A 6,159-nucleotide genomic window follows, 5' to 3' on the forward strand; every position below is an offset into this window, starting at 1 on the left:
AGGAAACGGTGCACCGCGACAGACCGCGAAAGTTTATTATATTTTACAGCTCGCACTGCGTGTTGTTATACAGTCGCCTTTATGCAATCGACGTGCCATTGTCCGCGCCCGAGACGCGCAATCGCGCGCCTCGCGCTTAACTGGAGCAAGCGGCCGTGTGACTGACGGGCTTCGTGTTCAATTAGCGGCGCAATCGCGCCGGGTAATTAGACCTCCTCGGATTCGGAGACGCTTCCGACTGTACCGTGAGAACTCGCGCGGGAATTCTTCTTTAATCGCACCACGCGCTCGCATGTTGCGCTTCGGAATTCTGTCGCATTTTTTGGTGGATGACATTTGGGGAACGATATGGAATTTCGGCAAATTTTCAAGAAAGATTATGAATCTTTCAATTATCGTTCGTATAGGTATAAATAATAAATTCCTAGTCTTTTAATAAATTCCTAGAGTCTTCATTTGCAAAGATCAAGCGAGATGCGTCCTGATCGGTCCAGATTATGTCCAGTCGAGATCACCGTTGCTCCCCCGCGCCCTGCGAGTCCCTGTTGCATTTCTGCCGTGTCGGACAGAAAAAGTCGATACGCGTAAAATAACTGCGGTCCCGCTCGAGCGTTCTTGCGTAAGCGCGCGTCTTCGTTGCCACGTTGGAGTCAATCGCTCGGCTAAATACGAGCCCCGTTAGACACGTGCGATCTGCAGGAAGTCACCTATCGGGACCGACCGCGACGAGATTACGATTACTCGCGATTACACCATCGTCGTCGTTGTTGCTGTCGTCGTCATTTTTGTAGACGGAAAATCTTCCCGCGACGAGCTAAACGCTTCGTCGTGCCCCGCGTCGCCCCGCGTTCGATAACCGATCCGCGGCGATTATAACGGTTTATCAGGGAATCCAGATGGGCGCGTCACGAAACGTAGTGTGTGTGTGCATGTACGCGAGTTGCGTCGTTTCCTCGAGGAGGACGACGTTTGCACCTGTGTATGTAGGTGCCACGTCCTGCCTGCTGTCTTAACAGTCGTGACGTAAAACCGGTAAAATGGAATCGAGCCGACACCGGCGTCCTTCGAGTTGCTCTGAAAACATTCGTGGTTGATAGTAATCAGAGAAGTTAAACCTGTTCGCTTCCCGTGGCTTATATTTATCTCCATGACGAACATGCATGTTCTCCCTTCGGCGTTTCGGCCCCTTCGACCGAAGGGATTCTTTTACGTGCAGGGCACATGTCAGAGATGCACGTCGTGAGATGTTATGCTGTTAACATATACAGAGGCTGTTTCACCACACGGTCAAACGTCTTTGTAGTGGTAACGCGATGTTGGAGTCGAATATTCTTCATGCGACCGCTCGGGGTCTAAATGTCAATTTATGGTTTAGGTCTAAATGTCAATTGCATGATTAATTCGAAATGAAAGAATGGCTATACATATACTACTCGTATCACTATATTTTCTAGAATAAATACATATTAAGCAGGAAATACAAGTTCACAGTCGTTTATGAAAAGTGAAGATATACCTATCAACTGCACGATACTAACCATCACGGATTATCATTAGGCGACGAGTCGGGTATCATTCAGCTAACAGCTTGCAATTAATGCGGTGAAAATGAGGAAAAGATAATCCACGCATGAGTTACTTTTTCTGATAACTGAAGTAAAGTCGGGGGAAGTTGGGGATCCCAGGCCCGTACTGTAGGTCAGTGCTAGAAAGTATTCGGGTTTCCTGTTAAGCAGCACGAAACGGTGCGTGTAAAAAGCGAGCAATGACTCCTAGAGCCGCGTTCGAGCGCGGCTTTTGCGAGCGTGAAAGAACGCGAGGGATAATTCGGTGGTGGGAACGGCCGCGCTGATTGCGCCATCCGATTCGAGATACCAGTCTGTAATTAAAGATTTTCGTGATTGCGAAATCGCATTCTCTCTGAACACGTCTCGGTATCGAGAAAGATCACCCTTTAGCGGATCTCGTGATAAAGTGGCGAATCATGCCTGATAATCGATCGCGAGACGATCGCGATTGTGCGCGAGTCTCGGTACATCAAAGCGTAACGAGATCTGCAATTCTCCATGCCGCTCAAAGCGGCGGAGTATCAGCTGTGGACAAATTTATGAATCTTCTCGCACAGTGTGCCGAATAACGGTCTTCCCCGTGTTACCAGGAAACGCTCGCCATAATTACGATAGCACTGCAAACATACTTTCTAACTGGATCCCGGGTCTGGTTATCGCAATCTTCGCATCGCGATCAATTATATCTATAAACCGTAATAAAGGGGATTCTCCGCCGGTGGGAGCCTGTACGGGCGTATCTTTAATTACGGTAATAACTGTGATATTTCGCTGATTCTCGCGCGTGAAATAGCATCGTGCGTCCGCGGCACAAGTTCATGCAACGACGGCATTAACGTCGCGTTTGATTGTGCTTTTTATGCCATTCCCGTTCACTTCCTCCGGCCGGATCTCGCAAAAACGCGCTGCTTTTTCCGTTCGTGAAATCACGGCGATGGAGTTCCCAGGGAAATGTGCGTTTTTTCAATTTTTCAATCGAACTTAATGCCACGCTGCGCTTTCCGTACGTTCATACGCCAATTTACGACGTGTGCAATTAACGCACGTCTACCGCAATCGACGCGTATTTGTTTTCTCGTTTACCGTTTCGATTCTCACGCGTTTTTTTCAATACCGGAGAGATATAATTTATTCTAGACATCGCTCTCTTCTTCGACGGAGTTCATCGACTCGAAAAGACAACCGTATAGACAATGTACAGGCAGTACTCAAATACGGCTATCGCGCGAGCAAAGTACCGCTTCGTATTGTCCGCCGACCACTTCCGGTTGCCTTAATGGCACTCGAGCGGCGGCGCATCCGTTCGACGACAAAATTGGTAATCGATACACGACGATACCGGATTTGTTGATGAATTCAATTCACGTGATATCCAAGAAGCCCTTCGAGTCAGCCAATATCGCATTATCCCACACTGTGTACATACGAAGGGATTATCTAATATTGTGACATCGTGATCACGTATACACCAAGCAACGTGCTAGAGACGTTTCGTCAGATAATACTGACATACATTTATAACTTGCACAATTCCTCATGTTCTTACTCTTAATTGCATGAAATTTTTCAGTCACGCGAGAACGCGATACATATCGTCGCGAGGAAATTGGGAAGTCTAATGCGGTTTCGAAACCGATCGTTGAGTAACACGGCGGGAATTGGATTAAAGAATTGCGGAAAGACGACTGCGTCGCGTTACTCTTTACGTAAAAGCCTAATAACGCGGCTGACTATGGCCCCGTGAGAATTTCGCGCGCCGTCGCGCTTCTTAGTGAATGGAACAACATGGCCTGATTACTTTGGTGTTACCGTAACATACACGAGCGTCCCGCTCGAACTGACGGGCTTGATGTTTGCACAGGGAACGATCTAATTTTCGCTCGCTATCGACAGTCCCGAAACAAACGCTTCTCTACGTCGCTCTTTTCGCGTAACGGTACGCGCAAGGTGCGAAATCGAGGGTCCTCATACACATTTCCGGTTCTATTTCGCCGTTTGACTGATTACCGAGGGAACTTCTACGCGCGCTCGCAAAGGACTACTGACAACTCAAATTTATTGCAGCGAGAAACTTCATGACCGTAACGAGGTACTCGTGGGAACCTAAGGGCACGTATTTTCGTGCGTGGTGTACTTTTCAAGTACTCGTGTGTGGGAATCTCGAGAGAAGTGTGAGCGGGCTCGCCTTTGTGCGAAGGGTCGGAACGTGGACCTCCTACTCCTTCGTCACTGCCATCGTAATCGTTAGCATACAGCGATGTTCTCTAGCTTGCTCCGGACTCGATTTCCTTCCTGTTCAATTGTTGTCCTCTTCAAGCACGAATCAGAACGCGGATCTCGTTTACTGAAGGAGCGACGAGCACTCTGAGATCGCTTGATATCGCACGGCTGATCGCAGAAATGTTCCTGCGGATTACCCCGGTCTGGCCGAGCATACAATAGTTGAAAGTGGTATCCGCTACCAGTCCGTAAAGCGACCAGTCAGTCGACGTTTCTTTCATGCGGCCTGGCCGACGATTGTGCAAGTGCATTCCGCGTTCTGAACTCCTTCCAGCCACCTGCGGTTTAAGAGTCCGTCAGCCGATGGTGTAACGCGGTGTGCACAGCGTGTTGTCATGTTGTCGCGTTACAACTGGAGAAAATTGTACGCGCGATCATCGAGATCAGATCGAGAACGGAAGGATAACTTGTCCTTATTTCTGCGCCAGCAATGCAATTTGGGCAACTGCGGTCCGATACAGCGAGTAATTTCAGCGAGTTCCAACATGTTCATGGGCTATTCGTTTGCTCTTCGCTTCGTATACGAAGACCAATTAGCGACGGCTACCGTTAAGTTATTCAGACGAGTTGGGTCCGCAATGCTGAGTGACCGAGCTACTATCTCCTGTACTGCTAATCGATACGCGCAACATACGTATAATGTTGCTAATTAAATCTACCTCTTGGATCGATCCTTGCTTAATTATATATTTTTATAATACATTTTCTTACAGACATCTAAATGTTGAGAATAAGACCTGAAATAATTAGTTTTCAGTAATTGAGCAATGCAGACGTCATCTGGCGCCGCTGAAATTTGAGTTCTCGTGTCGCATGTTCCATTTCCTTCCTACGAAGGTCGCACGAGTGCCATTAAGTACGGCCGTCATCCACGTTCTCGCGAGCGTGACTTTTGTCGTATCGCCCTCATTAAGACCAGCGCGGGTTTACCGTTTGTTTCCGGAATGCGGGATGCACGTGGCGACCGATGGAAATTCAGGGTCGAGGTTTGGCACACGACGTTGTGCACGGCGTATTGGCGCGGAATCATCCAACGTTCGTTATCCGCACGGTTCTCACGGTTCGCTGACCGATAAAGCCACTCGTTGTTGGCGAACGATGGTATCACGCGACGAGCGTACATCACGGAGGCATGACATGACAGCCGTTTTCATGAACGGACATCGTTTAATTCACCGTTTAACCGCCTCGTCGGTTCACTACAGCAATCAGAAGTGGTACGTTAATATATCTGATTCAAGATGATAATCATGAGAGTATTCATATCATGCTCCTTCACTCGCGAGATACCTTCCATTTAAATAGCATCATTATCGTTCTCTTGTCCGAAGAAATCAATGTCAGTTTATCAAGCTTCAAAAATCTTAATTAATCTATTATTTCTCAATCTCATAAGATAAATCACAAAATCAATAAAACAGAATGCTCGGCAAGATCCAAGGACTCTTATTCATTAGCTTGGCGCGCGCTCAAGAGAGAGAGATTCTTCAGAACGTAATTCTCGTCGAAGAGATCGGCTTTACGGAGACATTTGACAAAAAGTGAGACTCAGGAATAGTTTTGTATCTTGCAAACCTAACGGCATGACCCGCAATTTCGCATGTCTCGCAGTCGAGTGATTAAAGCGCGCGGTCGGCGTCGCGGCCACGTGGGGCGCGGCGCGGCGTAATGCACGCGCGCGTGTCGCTCCGACATCGAAATGCATCTTGCGCGGAGCGGTGGAAACGTGAGGCGCGGTCCGAAGGCTTGGCGAAGCTGCAGATGCCAAGCCAGGACATCAAGCCGCCACTCTACCACGCTCGCGTTGCAGCGCCGTAGTAGCGTTCAGGGCGTGGCCGTGCACGGTTTCATCGGCGTGGCACGGCGCGGTAAACCGACTGCGGCCGCATTCTGGCAGCGCGAAAAATGCCGCCCGGCTGCGCGCAATTATTATCGCAACGAGGAAGCCGCCGCAATCACGGCCGGCTTGGCCGTAAGCTTCTTGAAGGCGCAACTGCGCTGAAAAAACACTCAAGGCGTACTCGCGCTGGATGTCCATCGCGAGATCGAGCGAGTTTGAGGCAGCTTCCGGATATGCGAACAGTTATCGATAAATCCGAGATATGTTGATCAATTCTTGAGCAATCATGTTACTTCGATGGATTGCAAAGGACATGTATAATGCCGCAGCCAAGGCAGATGACGATCCTGAGAGAATAATGCTTTAGTCGGCACGATTTCTCGGGATCTTTATTCGGCCATCGGAGTTACGTGATTGAAATTTCTCGCACGGCGATGATATGCTCTAGCCGTCGGCGAGTAACGGTACATC

Source organism: Ooceraea biroi, chromosome 4 (assembly GCF_003672135.1).
Source record: "Ooceraea biroi isolate clonal line C1 chromosome 4, Obir_v5.4, whole genome shotgun sequence".
In the NCBI taxonomy this organism is placed as follows: domain Eukaryota; kingdom Metazoa; phylum Arthropoda; class Insecta; order Hymenoptera; family Formicidae; genus Ooceraea; species Ooceraea biroi.